Source organism: Cygnus olor, chromosome 9 (genome assembly GCF_009769625.2).
Source record: "Cygnus olor isolate bCygOlo1 chromosome 9, bCygOlo1.pri.v2, whole genome shotgun sequence".
NCBI classification, from domain to species: Eukaryota; Metazoa; Chordata; class Aves; order Anseriformes; family Anatidae; genus Cygnus; species Cygnus olor.
The window spans coordinates 8,092,892-8,115,032 of NC_049177.1; the positions used below are offsets into that span (position 1 = coordinate 8,092,892).

General features: G+C 46.3%; 1 long non-coding RNA gene across 2 annotated transcripts; it reads right to left on the bottom strand.

Moving 5' to 3' along the window:
- Window positions 1-1,085: 1,085 nt before the first annotated feature.
- On the bottom strand, window positions 1,086-17,051 carry LOC121075118. Of its 2 annotated transcripts, XR_005822744.1 has the most exons (5): window positions 9,000-13,709; window positions 3,637-8,248; window positions 3,378-3,497; window positions 2,182-2,273; window positions 1,092-1,236 (listed from the first exon to the last, which is right to left on the bottom strand). It is a non-coding gene; the product is annotated as an uncharacterized LOC121075118 (long non-coding RNA). The 2 variants fall into 2 exon arrangements; XR_005822743.1 differs by having other exon boundaries at window positions 1,086-1,236; window positions 3,637-17,051.
- Between the last annotated feature and the right edge of the window lie 5,090 nt (window positions 17,052-22,141).

Below are 22,141 nucleotides of genomic sequence, written 5' to 3' on the forward strand. Positions count from 1 at the left end.
TGCTTTTGTGCTGCTCTGAGGACGAACAGGTCCCTTCCTAGCATGAGTTCACATTGAGCTCAGCTTTAGAAATGCTCCGATACCATCACCGCAATGAACAACATGGGTCTGTGGAACAACTTCGGGCAGTACTGAAGTCATTTTCAAGCAGGGCTGAAGCCACTGGGGAAGCAAAAAACCCCAACCATCAGGAAGTGACACTGACACCTCTGCAGTCACACTGACTCGTTACAAGCCACCTACTGACATGTCCAATATCTGCTCCCCTGGTTGACGCAGAAGTTTTTACTTTGCTGTGAATAGCATCTGTGTTTGGCCACGACTCCCAGAGATAAACACAGCAGTGCTGGGCACAAACACTGGCAGTGCCACAGGTCTGGATTTTGTCCAGCAGTGAGCATCCGGAAGATAAAAGGGAATTAGATAAAAATCAATTTATGATCCACATTTGCAGACATAAACATTTAACTTAAGCTTATTATTGCTCTGGGGCTTTGGGCAGAATCAAATCAAATCAGGAGAAAAACGTGAGTTAATCCCATCTCTGCCCCCCGGCCAGGGCAGGCAGCAGCCTCTGCTTCTGCTGGGGCTGCTCTTAGGTGGGAGCACAGAAGGGTGCAAGTAAAAAAACATTAAACATGCTTCCCACTGACACATCCATCACATAAAAAGTGCCTTCTAGGCCCAGGTGAGGTGTGTGACTTCAGGACAGCTGTAGGAGCACCAGCATGCCTGCTTGAAGTCCGTGGCGAGTCACAGCAGCTTCTCCCAAGCCCCCTCTGCAAACCCAGTGAGGGGGGGCCCCCTGCAGCCACATTACCTGAAATCTTCTGGATTCAGGTGAAAACCACTTCACCTTACAGTGGTGGGGATGGGACAGCAGCATTACTGCCGTGGGAGAAGGGAAAGTGGTACAGAGGGCTTGGGTTTGCAACCAGCCCAGATGCGCCCTGCTCTGGGACGGCACCAAGGAATGTCTCCCCGGCCCCACATCATAGGGAATACAAAGCCATTTTAGCACAAGGCAGGAGGAAAAAAGAAAAAAAAAAAGCAACAAGGAGGCATAACAAGTGAGCAAATCCCGCCTGTATTTTCCTCCAGAAGCTCCCCTTGCAGCAGTCCTTGAAGCATGGGTGTAAATCCCCCCACGTCAGCAGGTCAGATGTAAAGTCGCCTCTCACCAGCAGTCGCCAGTAGAGAACACCCTCTCGCCTATTAGTTCTTCGTCTTACAGGCCTGGCGAACAAAGAAAAGCATAACAACAATTCAAATCCAGGAGCAAGGCCTTGCCCTTCCAGCAGGGCTGGGCCCAGCCCCGCAGGCACTGACCCTAAGTCTGCACCTGGACGGACTCACAGACACTGCCCAAGCCCAGGTGGCTGTGGGCAAAAAGAAAGCCAAGTTAGAAGACAGCAGTGACAGCATCAGCACCATTATCCTGCTCTAGTGTACAGCAAACAAAAAGCCTTTCTGTGGTAAATGGCTGTTTTTTTCATTCGTCTGCAGATAAGGTGAAGCAGTAGCTGTGGAGCATGAAACCAAAACCACAGGTTTTCCCGCACAGCAGCCAGGTGCCCACCCAGGAGCACAGCTACTGGGAGACCAGCACAGGGCCCCCGCTGCCCCAGGAAGGGAGGCACCAGGAGACCCGCTGGCTGGCAGCAAGGCCTGGGCTTTGCCACCTGCCAGGACTGCCCCTGCTTGAGCTCAGACACCCCAAGCACAAGCACACCGCGCAGCCTTGGATGAACATGTCTCGGGGCTCCTGTTCTGCTAACATTGGACTTTACACATAGAAATCATACGGTGTCCAAAAAAAACACTCTCGAGAAGAATGTGCCACAGTCAGCCATTACCCAGTAAAGTATCAAAGATGCAGAAGGAGGGGAAGGCAGCGCGCAGAGTCCAGAAACCTTTCAGCAGCACAGCATGATGGTTACCCAAGCTTTTGCAAACACCAGCTGCCATGAATTACTTTAATATTGTGATATTTAAGATGGTTACTTAACCTCTTTTGTTTATTAAAAAACCTCTCCTTACAGCTACAGAGCCTTCTATGGCCCATTAGGGGTGGACTTGGTAGTGTTAGGTGATGGTAGACCTGATGATCTTAAGGGTCTTGTCCAACCTATGATTTCTTTGCATCTTCGCAAAGCCTGAGAAGAGAGGGTGCCCTTTCACCTGCCTGACCCAAAAACATTCACTCTGGAGCCTCCGCTTGGGCAAGGAGTGAACATGGGGATGCCGCAGGTGATATGATGGATCTCCAGCATCTGTGAAGAGATAGAAAGCTCCTGTGGATTTCCAAGCATGAGGGCTCAACTCCCCGCAGGCTACATCTCTACTGCAAAAAGAGATGGAGTTCTGGTTGAAATTAATGAGCAGTTTGAGGCAAAAGCAACTTCTTACAAATGTTTTATTTCTTCCTGCATGTAAGGTGTTCCACTACCCATAAAATCACACTTTGTCCCAGGCAAGAAACCAAGCGCCAAGATTTCTGCGTTCAGGGAAGAAACGTGCAGTTGCTATTGCTGGAGCCTGCACAGCCCCCTGCCTGCAATCCACAGGCATCCTTGCTTCCTCCAGAAAGCAGGGTTTCCCAGCCTGGAGAATAACTGCATTTTCTGCTCCCAAAATTAATGCCAACTTCATGCTTAGTCAAAGTACTTTAGTCAAAGTACTTCGGTTACAAATGCAGGTAGCACGTTCGCACGTTTTACAAAGGCAGTGGTAAGCTTTTAAACATAATGCAAAGACTGTGATGTTAGGTGGGATGCAAAAGCATCCCTAAAAATAAACTCTAAGCTGATCCTGCATTGCTTCTGCATGGTAGTATCAGCAACTTATTTGCCTTGAAAAATGTCAGTATATCCTCCCCAAGAAAATTTTCTTTTAATTATGAGAGTCAATGAGCTACTGCTAAACTTGCCACCATATCACTGCCCATTGTTTCAGAGCTTCAAGGAAATGCTGATTAAGCCACAGAAACTGTTTCTGAGGCTAACTTCTAACACCAGTGGTGTTCACCTTGATCTGTCTGCAGAATTTTAGTTCTCTGGTTCTGGACATCACCGAGCAATTACTATAGCCATTGCTGAAAATTCATTCTATTTTCACAGCAATGTGATGACTCTGTTATTTCTGCGCAGTATGCATCAGCAATATCAGCCAGGAATTTGCTGTGTCCACAGTAACCTCTATTTAAAACCTGACCTTGCTTTTTGCTGCATCAGTCTCTCCTCCATATCCTTCTGCTGCCTGTGACATCCACTGCCTCACCACATAAACACTGTACTGGAAGCACTTCTGCCCAAACTGTAGGGTGAAAATAATCATTTCCTACTGCTGGCTAATAAACTAAAACCTTTCCTTCTTACCTGTGAAGCCATTCTCTGGCAGTATCAGTTTGAAAAGTGCAAGGTGTTTTTTAGGAAGGGAGGAAATACTTTAAAAGAGTATTACGCAATACAGGTTTGTCTGTCTTCTCTGATCTTAACCTGAAACAAGAGGAAAGGGTTGAATAAATAAATAAATAAATAAAAATAAATAAATAAATAAAAATAATAGTAAAATGAAAACAAACAAACAAAATCAATTCAGCGCCTCTCCCCCAGAGCCCCAAAGTCAAGTGCTTACGATGCAAAACGCCACTCTTCTCCCTCCTTTAGCATCCCACAGATACGCGCCACAGCCCTTGACCCAATCCAGCTGCTTCTGCTCCACCACACAGCCTGATCATCCTGTAAAATCTTACACCAACTTGTGGCAAATTAAAAACAAAATATGATCTGAACACTAGGAAAATATCATACAAAATCACCTGCATGAAATACAATAGCAAAAGATAAACGTGAGCTCTCTCTCCGAGACATCCGCGCATAAATCTGAGCTACCGATGCCTGTGGGTGTCTGAGCAAAATATTCACCTCCCACTGACGGAAATATTGTGATTAACAACTTTATTTGCCTTGTGGCAAATAACACTTTTTTCTTTCAACTCACAGACAAGTGTCATAAAAGATTGAATGTGCACATTCACAGGATGCTTATGAAGTACTTGGTATTAGAATTCCCTCGGTGGGCAATTACAGCCATGTGCTGCTTTTCGAACAGTTTTTAATTAGTCTCAAGGTGACTCAGCACACAAATACTCCTGCTGGCTTCCCCACAAAGCTTCCCGTAAGCATTTTTGGTGCTTCCTGGGGCACTGTGTAGAAGGGCTTGCATGACAACCTGTAAAAGGGCCATTTCTCCAAACGTAGTGAAATATGAAGCCTGGGGGAGACAAAAGGGATCAGTGTTTGTGTGTGGCATAACACACATAGGAGCCGAAGGGCTCCTTGTTCCAGATCGAGTTGATTTCCGCAGCACAGAGCCAGCTGGAGCCCTGCAGCAGGCTGCCTGTCCTGCAGCAGCTCCCCCGTCCCACCTCTGCGCACTGGGCAATCCTGCTTCAGGCTCGTCTTGAAAAACAGGGCTCAGCAAAACCCAGAGCTCCCCTTGCACAGGGAAGTCACACATTGCAATGTCTGCTCCGGACCAGCAAAGTTCAAGTATCAAAATTCTGCAAAGAACAGAATTTGGGGGAAAAAAACGGTCATTTCAGAGATGGCAAAACACTGATCAAAAGCTGGCACTTTGGGGCTCCAATACCACCTGTAGCTCTGTGCTGCCTTGCTCATGCGAGGAGCAATGTTTGCTGCTTCTCCTGGTGCAGTCCCCATGCCTGTTCATCTCTGATAATTTTAATTTTGGAAGTCCTGAAGAGACGGAGTTATTTGGAATTAACCTTGTAGCACTTTTAGGTTGTCTTTGATGGTTTAAACTTAGGGAAACATTTAGAACAGAAGCATTAACTTTTATAAATGTTCACAGAAACGTCTTGTTTTAGGTCTGGCAGTAACTGGGGGTGTTCTTACTGGGGCACGAGAAATTCCCAGCAAGTACAACGTTTCTGCAGGCCCGTCCCCCAGCCCTGTTCACTGGCTGACGCAGTGCATCTCGGAGGAGGACGTGCTGCCTTCTGTGCCCGCACTCAGCCTCGGGGAGAATTCCCTGACTTTTTCACTGCGATATGAGCAACACTTTCCTTTCCTCATTCTTTCTTTCTTTATTTATTTTTAATGCAAGTTCTCCCATGGAACTGCCGGGAACATCAAAGAGACGTTCCCATTGCCTAGCAGGGGAAAAGCATCTGAGCAAAACAAGTGCTGCTCCCACGCCAGGCGGCACCAGCCCCATCCAAACTTTCCAAACTCGTAACTGCGACCCGCTGACCCCACTACTCAGGGGAAGGATGGGAGCCCTCAGCTAACTGTGGGAGCTGGCATTGCTTACAGAAAGCTGTCACAAACCGAGGCCAAGTCATGCTGTGGAAACGTGAGGATGTCCGGCTAGTCCTCTGTGCACGTGGCAGACTTCGAAGGCTGCGGTCTCTGCCCTGCAAAGACGATCATGCATCACTTCAATCACATGCAGCCAGAGTTAAATCAGCTGGGGCTGCTTAAAAACTGCAGGTTATTGTTCAGGATCGCTGCATGAAACAACACAAACCCTGTGGAGGAGTTATCTTCTCCACCGGTGTTCATTGAATTCATTTCTTATCACATATAGCATTACAATGCAGCAGGTAGACAAGTTAAACTGGATTTATCCATGCCAAACATGGCCCTTAAGCCCACCACAAACTTTTACTACTAGGTTTGGGTACATGCTTAGTTTGACTATGGTTTTCTTGGCCCTTTGAGCAACCGCCAGTGGCCCCTGGGACAGCAGCAAGATGTGCCGAGGAGCATAGCTCAAGCCATGGCAGGATGTGTCCGGGCTAACCTGGGACCAGCCCAGGTCCCAGCAAGGAAAACTCTTACAGGAAAATATGTCTGCTGGCAGCACCCCTGGAGCGACAGCCCAGGGCAATGCCTCTATCAGAGATAACCCCGTGCTGCTGTACCCAAATTGAGCGGTTTTCCTCCTGCAGCATCCCTGGTGGGTGGCTTTGTGAGGCAGGGCTGGGGGCTGAGCAAGGACAGGAGGAAAAGCCCCATCACGGCCAGGAACAGGGACATGCCCTGCAAACAGGACACGTTGGAGAGTCCAACAACGGAGTTCCAACACATCAGTGCCTGGTGCTACGGGGACCTATAGGGGATCCCTCATTAAGTGACGCGGCTTTCGTTTTCCTCCCATTTCACAGTATTTCTGAAATGATTTCTGTGCCTGTGTTAGCACCCCGCTGTCCCCTTCTGTTAATGTTCAGAAATCTCTGATCCAGAGAACAGGCTGGACAAAACAGCAATGGCATTGAGTAAATGCTTCCAGGCAAGGGGTAAGCGAAATTAAGGGGACAAGAGAGCCTTTTGCGCTGTAAGGAGAAATTTCCTGTCTGTTAGGCAACTGCGGAAAGACAGCTGGTAAGAGCCTCACCTGAGCTCCAGCAGGAGGTCACACCACAGAGGACCCTGAAAGCAGAAAAACCACGACCAAGAGTGCACAAGGAGGTGAGCAGAGGTGACTGCGAGGCCTGGAGGGGCTCACTGCATCACTGAGGTGCCAGGGACTGCTCCAGTTTTCTTCCGGGGCAAAGAGTTACGTGGAGCTTAGGGGCTGGGGTGCTCGCTCAGTGCCTGCGCCACGCTCTCCTTTCACAGGAGGGGCTGGAAAGGCAGCCCCAAATTGCTTGCCATCATTGTTTCAGGGAAAGAATATCTTAACAGATGGCAATTAGTAACTTTTCTAAAGGAACACGCAGCAGTGGTTTCCTGGAAGCAGGTTTAATTACTGAGAACGCAATCCCAAATTGCTATTAGTGTTCCCTATCAGTGTGACAAGCGGTATTGTGGAATGGGCAACAAGCAGGCAAGCATTCAGCCGTCTCTTATCTGCTCTTCAGAACCCTTAATGTCTGAAAAATAGCCAAATGACTGAAAATTTGCTCCTGGAACTGTTTTGCATCCCATTTTTGTGTGCCAAGGAAATGCTATCTAGCTTTAAAGCAGACATTTCACTGCATGCAGAACCAACCCCTGGAAAGTCCCAAGAGAGAGACTTTGCATAAATATTTGGGCGCAAATCGAAGAATCAGATGTATGGTTAAGCTAAACCAATACAAGAGAAAATTAATAGCAAGCAGTTCCAACTACCCGTTGTCTTCAGAGGTCTCCCTTCTCAGCATCAGCCAACATGCAAATAAGGGATGAGGATAGTGCACATCTGCAGCATAAACCCAACCTGGATTTTAGCATCCTAATTAAACAACCTGCACTAGGACAGCCTCTCCAGACTTGCATTGACCCAAATGCATGCAGGACTGGCAGAATTCCTGACCCAGGCTGCTTAACTGCTCTTCTCATCAACCAGAAGTGCTTTCAGGAATGGGAGAGTAAAATAAAAGGAAAAATTCATGCCAGGATGGTTGAAAGCTGATCTCCAGCTTCAGCACTGGGACAGGCCACTGGGACAGCAGCCCTGCCCTGATCCAGTAACTGATAACTGGGCCCCGAATCATGAGAAATGGGTCAGATAAAACCGAGTTCACCTTTTTGGCATGGTCCCACATGCTGACACAGGCACACAGGTGTGAAGAGGGGCTCTGCCCCAGGCCTGGCTCCCCCAGCTGGTGGGGCTGCCCCAGACCCAAACAGCCTCCTCTTTAACGAGGCACCACAATGAGAAGCTGGTGGCTTCTGCACAAGGCAGCTTGGCCCAGCTACGTACCCTCAGCACCCTAAGCTACAGCTATACTTAAAGACGAAAATGAAGCCAAAGATCTTAACGAGCTCGAGGGATGGCTGCTGCTACATCCTGATGGCAATGCATTTGCCATGTCATGTTTGATGCTGCTAAGGGGAGAGACTTCCCAGTGCTTCCAGCCACGCAGCAGCCAGCATTAGACACAATAGCCATGTTTTCATCCAGTAAATCAAAGCCTGCTACTCACAACTAATGAGCCCTTGCAAAATACCTCCCAAATATGAGATTTAAAAGCCTGAAGTGCTTCTGAAGGCAAAGAAATTGAGAACAGGTCCACTAATTCAGGTTCAACTGTCACACTAGTGATCCAAATACACTAAAATGCACTTGGTACCAGCCACAAACAGCTCTAACAACAGGCACCGTGAGCCAAAAAGAAAAACATACTTTGAAGGGAAACACAGGAGGGATGAATGCAGAGGATCTGATTTCACTCACTCCAAATAGCCTGCCAATGTACTTACGCAGCCTGAAGTGGATGAAGCGTGAATTCCAGTAGCTATGAAAAGAAAGGTATAAAACACAAGGTACAAGAGGTTTAAGTCAAAGAGAACACAATCCTGTTTTATCATAAACACAGGAAACAGATTTATTCAAGCAGTTACAGATAACAGAACAAAGTCTCCCAAACAAGTATTTCTAATACTTAAACCCCACGGCTGGTTCTGCCATGCCTGTATGCCACATTGGCTGTACAAAGACTGATGGCTTTCCTACACCAGTTTAAGGTCTGTTCACACCACTGGTGCAATTAGGGAACGAGGAGGTGCGACAGGCTGAAGTGACAGTCGAGTGGCTGTGGCCTCCAGCCTGAAACAAATACACTTCTGTCACGAACCCTTCTCCTCTGAGGGTAGTCCTCCTCCTGGTACATCCTCACCCTTCCTTCAACCCCACTCTGCATTTGGTTTTGCTTGTTTTTTTTGTTTTTAAGCACATCTGTTGTGGTCCTTTCAGAACAACTCAAGTCGACCCCATGAATAATTACCTGCCCTTGCTTTGGGAAACTGCCTGAGTGCAGTAATTTATTCACATCAGACTGGGGCGACTCTTGCACAGAGGAAAGATCCCACCTCGCACATATACATAACTCAAATACAGTCAGAAAATTAGGGTATCGCTGTGTAAGGTCTCCTGCAATGACAGGACTGCCTGGAGCGTCTCTGGTCCCTGTCCTGCACATGTACGCAGCTCCTCCTGAACACTACCCAGCTGCTCCCTTAGCATCAGCATGGTCCATCCAAACGCACCCAGGTAGGAAGCTGCAGTAAGTTTGTGCAGCTAACTAGGGAGGCTGGATCCTGCACGTGAGTAGGAAAAAAATAAAGATTTGCTGTCCTGGCCAGTCTCCCCGGGTGAAGTTCTCTGGCCTGCTCTACAGAGGGGGCCCTCTGGGCCTTTTAAGAGCCAGCGAGTCTATAAATATTCCATGAGAAACATCTCCGAGTTTAAAATTAGCACGAAAAACACCGAGGTCTCAAATGTCTCAGAAGAAGGTTCCCCAGGGCTTTTGCATGGTCAGGCAGACCTCCAGCAACCCCTTGCAGCCGCTCTCAGCCTGCCCGGGGGTGGGCTGCAGCAGGGTGCCAGCTCTGCGCAGGGATGGTGCACCAGGGCCCAAGCAATGTCTTTGTGCATGATAAAGGAACAACAAGTACTTTCTAGTCATGTCTTCTATTAAAAAAAATATCTTTTCTTTTTTTACCTTGAAATGGCCATCTGACAACTGAAATACAAACGAGGTGGAGGAAAATGGGAAAAAAAACAAGAGAACTCACTCAAATATGGTAATTGACAAGATCTTTTCTTTTCAATCCCAAAAGAAGAGAGTATCTCGTAACAATATGTTTATTTTTAGCATAAATAGAGATGAGGGGTGGTATGATTTTCTTTTCTTTCAAAATTGAGGTTTTAGTTATTCCTTACAAGAGAACAACCATGTGTCTAAGAGGCTTTTATGACTTACTATATAAGCCCATGTTTGTTCACGAGTTGGTAAAATCATCCCCAGTGCTATTGAAGTCTTCGGGGCTGCTGTTAAAGCTCCACCCAAACACCCCAGGGGGCAGCTAAGAAGCAGTTTCATTATACTTCAGACTGGCACAAACTCTTACAGCAGGATTTCAGACACCATGGAAACGCATCCCAGGCTCAAAGGCAGGAAGGGAAAAAGTCTTAATGCTTTTCTCCTCATACCATCTTTGAGAACAAGGTCTTAAGTGTTTGCAACACCTCCACATGAGCAGTGCTTAAGGGAAAATTAATGGTGGCTGCAGGTGGCTGTCTATGGACCACCAGGAAAAGCATGGAAATAATAAATTTCATCAATGCTTACTTGGAGCATGGTGACAACGGACAACGCTTGCTGAAGGACTCCATTTTCTTTACCCTTGTTAACAACCACAGTGATTATTAAAATATAAACAGCGCTCGACTGCTACTAGGAAAGTCCCCTGGGTGTTAACAATCATTTGATTAACCAACGTGTCAGAATTGTTGATTTCCTTCAACCTGGTAGGAACAACTCTCTTTAGAACACAAACAAAACGAGGAGTAGAACTGCTGTGTTAAAGCAGTCACAAGCCAAATCCACTCTACTTGCCAGAATCAACTGTGGCATACTCAGATAAACCCCATTGCTTGGGCTGTTTAATCCAGGTATCGACAAATACACAGTTTAAATACCGGAATAAACCCATAAGGTTAATCTACTATGTAACATGTTGATGGTAAATATTGACTCACTTGATTGACCCTTCCTGAAGGGGAAAATAGGGAAGATTTATTTATCAAAGCTTACTCTAAAATGTACTGTTGGGCTTGGGCTTTGAAGGTGGAAGGAGAAGGTCTGCACAGACTGCCCCAAGCCTGCCCACTCATTCCGGGTGGAACTCTTGGTATCCACAGCATTTGCCAGCTTTTTGTTCAGTCCTGCTCGTTCTTTGTGGAAAAATCTTTCCATATGATCAACTTTAAGTCTACCACCTCTGCCTATATGAAATTAAAGTCCTGATTCTTCTGCTGCAAGGTATGAAAAAGGGCAAGCCTGCCCACATTAGCCCATCGTCACATCTGATAGCTGGATTTACAAATACAGTAAAAGAAAAAAAAATTACAACTAGCTAGCTATTCTATCAGATGTAAGATATGTATCAAAGGAGTACCATAACATATACAAGCTCTGAGGAAGATATGCGAACCCTTGAGAGCATGCAGCTAGGAGGACGAAACAAAGATTTCTTGATTACCAGAATTATTTAACGCAGCATGGCACTTTATCACAAAATAAATTCACTTTGCAAAAGAAAAAACACAGAATACGATGGAATAAAAATATCTTGTGGAACAACAGAAGAATAATCAAAGCAAAAATAGGAGCTTCATTCAATCTTTTGAAAAGATGCTTCCTAAGGTGGGCATCTGTATCACGGCTGCTCATCGCCATGCAGGCTGTGGTGCCTCCCTCGCTGGGGAGGCCTCCACGCATCGAGCTTCCCTCTGGTGCCAGGCTGGAGGAGCGATGCCGCCCTGCGCCACACCAGAGCTGCTCATTAACCTGGAAGGTTGCAGACATCTCTGCCAGACAGACATCCGTGTTTCCAAGAAGAGAGACATGGTGTTTATTTTACCTGTACTTCTCCAAACTCGCTTCCAGATAAAGGTGAGGTAATCACAGCACGGGGCACAAAAATCCAGCCAGCCCTGCTGGGAGGCACCGGGGAGGGAGCTGGTTACAGAAACCCCCGCGGGTCATAGGGCTGCCGCCTCTTGAACGGTGGCAACCCAATGAAGGGACCTGATCCCCCAAACAAGGGGCTTGGGTCTGACCCTTTCGGCTTCAAGGCAGAACCAACTACTGGCCATCCATCAAGGCAGAGGTTTATTTACGGGATCAGCATGAGATCCAGGCAAGCGACACTGCAAATTCCTAAACAGCCAGCTTTGAAGCAACAGCTCCATGGGTCAGATGTCAGCTCTGCTTTGGGGTGACCTGCCATCCCCCTGCTCCTTTCCAGGGCTGTCCTCGCTGCAGCTCCGGCAGCTTGGAAGAGGTTCCTGCTTTGGCCTCTTCCCTGAAAACCCGGTGGCACGGCCAGTTCACATTCTGATGCCCTTTAGATATTGACATACTGACTCACAACATTTCTCCGCGTTGGCAAGCAACCCCAAAGCAAATACCATTTCCCCGTTTTTCAGATGTGTGATTTCCCTGCAGGTGTTTAAAGGACAACAGACTCAGCTGCCGCACCAGGGATCCACACCAGTGTATTCGGTGCAAGGGCTGGGACACAGCTGCTGCAGATTTCATGGTGGTGAAAACACTTTTTAAGAATACTTTTAACAGCATTTCCTGTTCTGAATAACAAACAGATAACTACCTGCATTTTTCAATAACCAGAAAGAGCAATCTCAGGCTACCCAGATAGCAAGCCATTTCTTTTGCGGGTTTGTAGTTGAGCTCTGGACCTGTCGGGCAGCTCTGACCTTCTCCTGAGCAGGCTGACCCCGTGCCTGCAGAGCCAGAACCGGGGCCAGCGTGAAAGCTGGTGTGCCAGGAGTCTGGGGTAGGCGAGGGGAAAAGATGCACACCAAAACACCCCAACCCTGAGGGTTTGGCACCCTCCCACTGCAGAGTTACCTGTGGTAAATGAGCCACAGCACTTCCCCCAGATGCCTTTTGAAACATCCAGCATGTTTCAATAAATACACAAGTCTGGCAGCTCTGTACAAGAAGTCACAGCCCAAAGACACACCACGTCCATGTCTCTCCTTCCCTTCGGGAAATTTCAGTCCGATAGAGGAGTGTTTCTCCTTACTGCTCATAGCAGCAAGCAGCAATACTGGATAAATTGATTTGTAATTGGGAAAGTGACTCAGAGATCAACAGAGGCGTTGAGTCCTGAGAGAATAAATGATAATAGCTCCAGCTTCCAGGAAGAAAGCATGCCAGAAAATTACAATTAGAAAAAAGAAATGTGCAAGAGGGGGACAGCCACATGCACATATTTAAATGGCTGAGATGAATAAAAAAATGGTGTTTTTTTCCCCCAGTTTATGACAAGCAGACAGGAACAGCAGGCTCCTGGCCCCATACCTATCTCATCTCCTGCAAGAGGAAGCCCCTGCCCTGAGAGCCCCTGCTGCACGGGTACAGGCCGCTATATTTTTAAGCGCATACAAACATTTCCAGTGTTCAAGCCACAGTCTGCACCCCATCCTCAGAGGGGATATTGCTGTGCTGGTAGAAGTTCTGAATCCACAGGTATGAGGAAAGTACCTGGAGACTCCATCACCTCCCAAAAGACAAGAGAGACTACATAAACCATAAACCAGCAAAACTATAAATTCTTATGCATTGACAACATACTCTGATCTATTATCAATAAAAAATGATGAGCTTTCTCAGACTTCAAATTAAAATATACACATGCATCAGACTTACAAACAGCAGCAGCACAATACAGCATGCAATCTGCTCACATACTGCACTATTACAGGAAAGTGTGTGCTGTGGGAAGAGCACACAAGAGCAGAGCCCTATAAAGTTACCCCCAGAGGCAGCAGCTCCCCTCTCTGCTATAAGCACCAGTGCAGCACCGTGCAGCTTTCTGCTTCTTCCCCTTGTGCAAGCATATAGCATACGGCAATAAACGCCAGCAGAGTCCCTGCAGAGCAGGAACAAACTTCTTAAATCATGCTGAATGCTGTAAGTCTGATAAGTGAGAATCACGCTAGCAAAGCAGCACAAAATCGCTTCTTGCAGTCTCCTGTTGGAGCACTGCGTCCTCACATCTGTCACACGAGAGGAACCTCTCAGGTTTACACACTGGGCACAGGGTTACTCAGGTTTGTAAGTGGAAACAACTCCTGTAGCACTACAGGATTTCTGAAGTGTATTCAGTTCAGTAAAATGGCTTTAAAATATTTATATTGCAGCAAAATTGCACCAACCTGGGACACTCATGACCACCAACCAGGACTTGGAGTTCCAAGCTGGCACAGCAGGCACTTTGGCCATTAGGTATCTGACTGATGCTCTTTACTTACTTACTTACTTATTTGAATATAATTTCCTGAAACTTATTTTACAGCTCTCCCATTCTCACAGAAAACACCATTTCCTGGTTAGTTTCCAGGATGCTCGTTAATTTTTTATTTTTTGTTCTTACTGTTTGACAAGCAAACATAAGCCAAAGCCTGCCATTGGTGGAGCACACACCTTCCAACTTCAAAGGAAGAGCTGCTGGTAAAGCCACCCAGCTCAGCTGGGGTCCTGGAAACCTCCACATCAGGGGCTTCACACTTCAACCAAGAGGTACGTTATTAGGTAAACAGAGAGCAAATTTTTAACTCGAAGTTAAGCAAGCAGTGGCGTGGGACTGTGCAGAGTACGCTTCGAGGGAGCAAGCTCAAAGTGACTCCCGAGGAGGCGCTGGTGCAGTGGTCACACTGCTATCGCCCACGGCCGATGCCCACCGAAGTACTGCGATACATGGTGTTGTAGCAATGTCCCTGCAGCCTCAGCTCACCTTGGAAACAAAAAGTGAAAAGCTTCCAGTTTTTGCTGATCCACAGAAGAGCGTTGAAATGCAACCTTATCGCAACCAGAAACCTCAGAAGTAGACACTCAGGCATTCCCAGCTGCTTTTGAATTCAGCGATTGAGTTAATGGTGGTTCTGCAGCAGACGGTTTCACAGGCCCAGTTTTGGAACTTTCCTGTATTTATTTATTTATTTATTCAGCTCCCTTGTGACCACACAGCTGCAGCTGGGCACAGTGGGGTATGCTAGCAAAGCACACTTTGCAAAAAGCAGTGTGACCTCAGGTGATGGCATCAGCTCAGCTGTTATTAGTTTCTGTATCATCTTTTCCAAAGATGCTTTTTTGCTTGTGCTGGAAGATTACTGAACAAAGCATTTTCATATGGCTTAACCTAGGGAAATTCCAAACGCAGACCTACAGAAACCAGCTGCTTAAAACGTGGGAAGGATAACGAGTGATGATGGAATTAGGCCACTGTGTCCAGCTTTGGGGAAACTGCTGATCTAAGGAGAATTGTAACATACACCGTGTCCACCAGCCTTACAGGAGTCCCTGGGGACTGCAGGGACTGGGAAATGCAGAGTGCTCACTGGCTGCTGCCTGCCCAGAGTCGTGCCACCCTCACACGACTGCAGCCACGCTGGACTGGTCCTTCCCCGGTTTTGCCCCAAACAAAATGTGAATAGGAAGTGACCACAGGGCAATGGGAAAGGTGAGCTGCAGCTCACGGCACACACGCTTTGGATAGGAGACAAACAATCACCTGAGTGAGCAGTACCTGCATCACATCTACACACCAAACACATTCACGCTCAAAGCTGTTCGCATGAGTCTAATAGGAGCAGGGTACTGCTGTGGCCTTCGCCAAAATGAAACCTCCAATTCTACGAGTGAACAGCAGGCACTCTGTGCATGACTTCTTTGCCACGTAGAAGTAGGACATGGCCCATCTCTAGAGATCTCCTACCGACCTATTCTGAAAGATTCCCAAGGTGCTACGCACTCACAATTAACTTTAGAAACTGAATAGAAGCATGCAGTTTGATGGACTTAGATTTCTCAAGTTAAAATAAAAAAATAAAAGAATAAAACCGCCTATCAGCTTCCAGTCTCTGAAGGCTCTTTTGTTCTCGACACAGATCCAACTGCAACAAACCTTCAGGGTTTCAGGACAGTCAGCTGAAAAAAAAATCATTTATATTTCTATGTTATCTTCTAACCACACCACACAGTGGAGATGTTTGTTTCCAGAGCACCAGGCTAGAGGCATCTTTAGCTTGAAAAACTAATCAGCTTTGGACTCCCAATTTTAAATCTGACAGAAAACAAGCCCCAGTCATATAACAAGATTAGGTCTAACAGCACCCCACCACAAGGGCTGTGACATGGGAATTCAATGGCAGGCTAGAAGATGCTGTTTGCCATCAGCTGTGGTTCACATTTTCTCTTTGTGCATTCACATTTTCTCCCAAAACTGTATCATGTGGCCAAATCTTGAAGTCTCCTAAAAAAAAAAAAATACTCATACGATCAAGTTAGGTAAGTGCCGTCTGAACTAATACGAAAGGAAAAAATATAGCTAGATGCTCCCTACATGCTACCAATTAATTTCTTTTCAGACTCCCAAATCTTGGCCATCATGAGAGCTTAAGGGCCTGATCCAGAACCCACTGACTCACAGGAAACCTTTCTACCCTCTCACAGTGGATGTGAACAAGCCACAATCTTTGGGTGACAGGAGTTGGTCAAGAAGGAGGCAGGAGGGAACAGGGGATAACACAAGCTTAGGTTTAATACTAATAGCTTTGCAATAGAACTGAAAAATGGATTGAATTTAAAGTTGTTTCCTGTATTGTCCCTTTTATGGCAAACAGTGATAAAAATAGCTAACTTCTTGCTATGCCACTTCCTTGTTAACATGTATCATCAAGGCTACGCATTTGCTATTTTTTTCCACTACAGTTAAAAAAAAATACATTTCCTACCACATATAACATTACTGTATTACATGCAGGGCAGCAGTCTGGGTGCACACATTCGGGAGGACATCAGGAGGTGAGTGACTGGCCTGCAGAGCTGGATGAACTTTTCACCATGAAATCTGGTGCAACACACCTGCACCAAAGCCCAGTCCCCAGCTGCAGGTGTTGTGTACCCCAGACCCACCCACACTGACTCATTCTGTCCTTGTTTGCCTTGCACGTCTTGAAAACAGAAATCTGGAGAGAACTTCCTCCCCTCCTGCTTGTAGGACGCTCTTTGATTGTTCTGGCACAGCGGAACTGTTTTGAGTTTCATATTCCTAAGAAGAGAGACCCAAGGTTGACACTGCTGTAAAACAGATCACAGAGCAGCAGATAAGCAGCCCGCCCAGCCAACCCCACCCAGTGCAATGCTCAGGTCCCAGCAGAACTTGGGTAGGATCAACGAGAAGCCAATCCAGCAAGGACTGCATGAGCTTCACCTATGAATACAGATCAATGTTGAGGCTTTCTATCAGCTTCCCTCACCAACATCTGCAGTCAGATTCGAAGCAGCCACTCACACCTCATTCCTGCCCAAATTGTCACAATTAAGTTTGAGGCAAGCAGAGTTGCCATGGCTGGCATTCAGGTTTTGCTGACCATCCTACTGATACACCACTGCAGGACAGGCATACCAAGCCTCAAAAAGAGATGAAAAGCCCAGAATTGGCGTTGTCACAGCTGTGTCACCTGCACTTGGTGAGAGAACCAAACCAGTTCAGATCAAGAGGCACTGTGTCCACCACCCAGGCCACAGAGACAGCATAGGCCTGCACACAAACTGATCATGGAAATGACATGTGAGGTCAGCCGGCAAAGGTGCTGCGATGGATGGGTCTGGTATCCCATCTTTGCTGTTCGAAGGCAGTTAACACCAACTCAATAACAGCTATCATTTGAGACCTCAGCTTGGAAACTAGGAGGACCGGCTTCCTACAAGAAATAGGTTTTAACCAGAACATCACATACCGATAAAGACAAGGAGTTTGTGAAGGGGACTCGCTTCATCTCAAAACCAGAAAATACTGTTCCAATTTCTGGAAAAAAAATATTCTGACTGAGAAAACAGCAATAAGCATACAGCTCTCCTGTCATTGCTGTTCTTCACAGCAGTCCAGAGCGTGTTACCCCTCAGTAAGCATGCAAGGAGCCTGATGAGCAAATGACCCACCCTACCATCTCTGTGCAGTCTCCATCTTCTTATGGTTCTGATATGAGCCTGTTCTGCACTTCCAAAGCCTGTAGCTCCCCGGGTCCTCCTTACAACCCTTCTTATAGATGGGTGTCACATTAGCAAGTGATGCCACAGAAGAGGCACTCACATGCCTGGCATCCCTGTACCCACTGCAGACCTGCAAAGCTGGAGGCCAGCTGAATACACAGAGCTCACACCCGCTGCCAGGATGCACAGCTTATCCATAACATTACCTCACACCATTCAAAAGCAAGAATGCCAAATCACTATTGCATTGCCAAGTTGCTCACTGATGCAAACAATGCCTAGAATTTAAAGTAGCAAAAATACAGATAAGAGACCACCATATTTATTGTATTTATGCAAGTTAGAACTCGTAATTATTATAAAGAAGGAAAGAGTTTCTATACACTACCAGTTACAATTACATCTGCTCAGACTCAAATTATCGCCATGACAGTGCTACCAAACAAGATTAAGTTGCTTCCTGTTACAAATGCTTAGAGCATCTCAGTTCTAACAAGAAGAGTTTTATCACTTCCCTTTAATTCCTCAGCTAGGACCTTCAGCATTCACAGAGCCTGTACGATTATCATTGAAGGCGAAGCGTCTTTTCTTCTGCCATGAAACTGAGTTTTAAAATACACATTCTGGTTGGTAGTTGAGATGAGCCAGCAGCCTCTAAATTACCTAGAAAACTCCATTGCCCTAATAGCAAATTGCTTTGCAGTTGTTCTAGACACAGGAGGCCCAGCTTTAACCATTTGCTCCGCCTGTTTTCCTAAATTCAAGTGTAAATGCCACCCTCACCCACATATTCTTAGGAAACATGGCCTGACCTTTAATATACTTTGGTAAGCTGAGAGAAAATCAAATAGCATAACACTCATCACGATAACTGAGGGAAAAAAAATAAACTCAGGGAAACGGATTCTTAGCTCATGAAAATGATTTACAACTTTCTTGAAGACAGTGTACTTCCTTGATTTATCCCAGTTAAAGAACTGGCTCCATTTTTGAGAAGTATTTTAAAACAGTAATGCTGCTATTCAGCATCTATGAAGAGGCGTGGAACACTCAGGCGAGCAAGAAAAAGCTAAGTTCCCCCTCCATACTCTCGTTAAGATTAATGTTTAAGTAATGGTGCATACACTGTAAATAACACTGATTTGGTAATATACAAGCCACAAGTTAGAGCATGCAGTTCAGTTTTCCTATGTTTATCTTGCTGGATGTAGCTGAAACTGGCTTTTAATGAAATACAACCTACTCTCACGCACATTAGTGTTGTTATTGTCTTTGGTGAATTAAAACAAATGCTACAAACACCAGTATTATTTTCACCAGGTACAGCCCTGAATTTCCTTGTACTCATTCAGTACCAGAGAAGGACTCAGATATTCTGTATTTTAGACTGTGGCAGGTTAGTTGTAAAGGTGACCTACAGGCTGAACCTGTCAAGGGCTCAACCCGGTTCAATCATCCTGGTGTAATGGGCCTCCCTCTGAGGTTCCCATGCACTGACAAGAAGGATTAATACCACCGCAAACCATTTCTTCATGCTGAAGGGGACAGAAGCTCACCCCTCCATTGATAGTTTCGGCCGTGCTTACACCACGCCCGTCTGCAACAGGGATTTTGTAAGCTCCTGCTGGTCCCCTACGGCAAACTGCTTTCCACCCCAGGGTCGTCACAAACCCATAGGAGATCTTAGAGCTCTTTGAAACTGCAAACTACAGATGCCCAGACTAAAAGTCTAACCTTCTCTGACCTGAAGAACAGCCATTGGCATCTACTGAAAGGGTTTTGTCATGGGTTTAAAATCAAGTGGGCTCATGGAAGTGCCGTACTAGTGTTGTTGTAGAGGACTCCAGGGCCAGGCAGGAAAAGAGCACCGCAGGATTTCTGCATGAATGGGCACATAGTCATTTCAAGCTGATTTTATTCCCAGAAATACAGCTTTCAGTCCACGCTGACCTTCAAAACAGGCAGCACACTCAGCACTGGCATGCAGTCAGCAAAACAAGTTCACTGCATTTTGGGAAGTCTCTGTTTCTGTTTAAAGAGATCTAGCTCCTGCCAGAAGTTACTTGCAACAAACTAAAGCACTTTCAGTCAACTCCCTCTGCTCCTCCCCTTCTCTCTCACCATCTATTTTTGTATCACACTGAAAATCGTTTTCAGTGTCACATTAGCTGCATAGCACAGCCTCCCCTCTCCTTCTGGGCTTCTGAATTTAATAACAGCTGCAGTAAGAAGACACACAACTACGTGACCCCTTATGTTAGCTAACATGCTCAACTTCATGCAGAAAATAAACAAGATGGGGTTAATTTAGCATTATGCCCTTGAAGATTGCATCTTCTCTGGCTTTTGGAGAATTATTTGGAAAAAATTGCATTAGACATACGTTTTTCCAAGCCATTTGAGGTTTTTGCTCAAACCTAGAGGACAGTTTTTACCTGTTCATTTTCCTGCCTTTGTAAGTATCTGTGTATCCTCTCAAAATGTACTCTGAACAGAGGATTTTTTCAAATACACACTGCTTAAGTTTTCTCCCCAAATTAGTTTTGTTCCCTGTACCTCGAACAGAGTTTAGTAGCAGAGCGCTGTGTGGGAATAGAAACGTTGTTTTTGCAGTGTTACATTGTTTAGAAGGAAGGAATGTGGTATTGAGATATGCTTACAGTGATAAGAAAGCTCAGCAGGTGACCTCATAAATGCAGACAACCAGACTCCTTAGAGCAACCAGGTAAAAATCACTATGTTAAGTCAAGCCAGATAAGGGGAGAAAACATTACCACCTCAAAAACAGGCCGGCAACTGAAGGCCAGGCATTGTCTGTGAAGCATCAGATAGATTGTGAACCTGGATTACCCACTCCAGTGGGGAAACAGGGGAGGGTCCTGTCATCAAAAAGTATATAAACTGTGTTTTGGAACTAGTAGGCGCGCTTTCCTGCTTGTGGGGCGCCCGCCATTGCAATCGCGAATAAATTACTACTTCACTGAGATCCTCGCCTGAGCCTAAGTTATTGGCTATGGAGTGTTTCTCACAATTTGGGGGCTCATCCGGGATCCAGTCACCTACCGGGGAGCCCCACCGCCGCAGCAGCAGGAAGGCATGCCCCGCTGATTTCAGCGGTCCTGTGCATCGACGGTGGCGGTTCTGCGGAGAGCTGACAGAGGGCCCGAGACTGATTAAAGAGGCAGGATCCATGAAGTAGTGGGGAAGGGAAGAAGGTAGGCACTCCGGGTTTTAAGAATTGATCCGGTAACTCTGTGCACAGACCAAGGTAAGAAATATTAAGTATTGCCTTGGGGGTCGGGTGAGACTCTGTGTGACGTGTGATTGAGACGTACTTTTGTACGAAGCGAGTGTGGAGTCCTGATCCGCGGTTCCATAGCTCCGCGAGGGGCGCGGCCGGAGACGGACGAAGCGTGAGATAAGGGAGAGAAAGGAAGAGTCTCGGGAAATTTGGTGTATGGTAAGCCCTTGCACAGGAAAGTGCTTGGCAGTACACCAGGGAAATTTGGTGTGTGGTAGCCCTTGCACGGGGAAGTGTTTGGCAGTACACCCCCCATTTTCCAGAATAGGAAAAATGGGAAATATGAGTACCAGGGGACAGGGAGATATCCCTGGGGGAGTGCCTACCAAAAGTTCTTCCTGAAGAATTAAAGAAATTGGAAAAATAATCTCAAAATTAGAGGAGATGATAAAAGAAAAAAAAAAGGTTAAATATTTTGTATTAGTCTGGACAAAAGAACCAATTAAGGAAACAGCAGTATTTTGGCCAAAATACGGGCCTGATGAAAATTCAGGCTTTAAATTTATGTGTAAACAATAAGATTCTTTTTTTTTTCAGAGGAGGAGCCAAATTATGCTCCCTATAATCCTAATATTGCACCGGTGGCAGCAGCAGTCGCTCCAGGAAGGGAGACAGGGACTGCAATTAACACTGTCCCTAGGGAAGAACGTACTCTAGGCTCTGGCAAGAATTAGAACAAGGTAGAAGAGATACTGAGAATTTTGCCTTCCCTGATACTAACAGTACTAACACTGTGTATCCTCTTAAGTGAACTTCCCCCCTCCTTACCAGCAGAGAGGTTAGGAGTTTTAAGGAGATGAAGTCTTTAATTGAGGACCCCAACAGGCTAGCTGAACTATTAGACCAGTTCCTAGGACCTAACTTATACTCTTGGGGGGGGGGGGGGGGGGGGGGGGAATTATGTATATAAATATGTTGTTTACAGGGAAAGAAATGGGAATGATCAGGAGGAGAGCTGCTATACAAAAATGGGAAAGAGCTCATCCTCCAGGACCAGGGGTAATACCGGCAGGGCAGAAATAACCACTTGCCGATCCTGGCTGGAATAATAATAGTGTGCAACACAGAAATCATATGAGAGACTTGGGGTCAGAATGAGAAGGTACTTGGGGATGAATCCTGAGGACCCGGTATCCCAAGGGCTCTTGAAAGTTCATTTTGTGATTAAAGCCTGGCAAGATACACAGAAAATGCTCCAGAAGGTGGGGGGATGTAGTGAACAGTCACTGGGGGGCCCTCCTGCAGGAGGCCCTGAAGGTGTGTGTCAGGAGGGAAGATGAGAAGGAAAAGCAGAGAGTGAA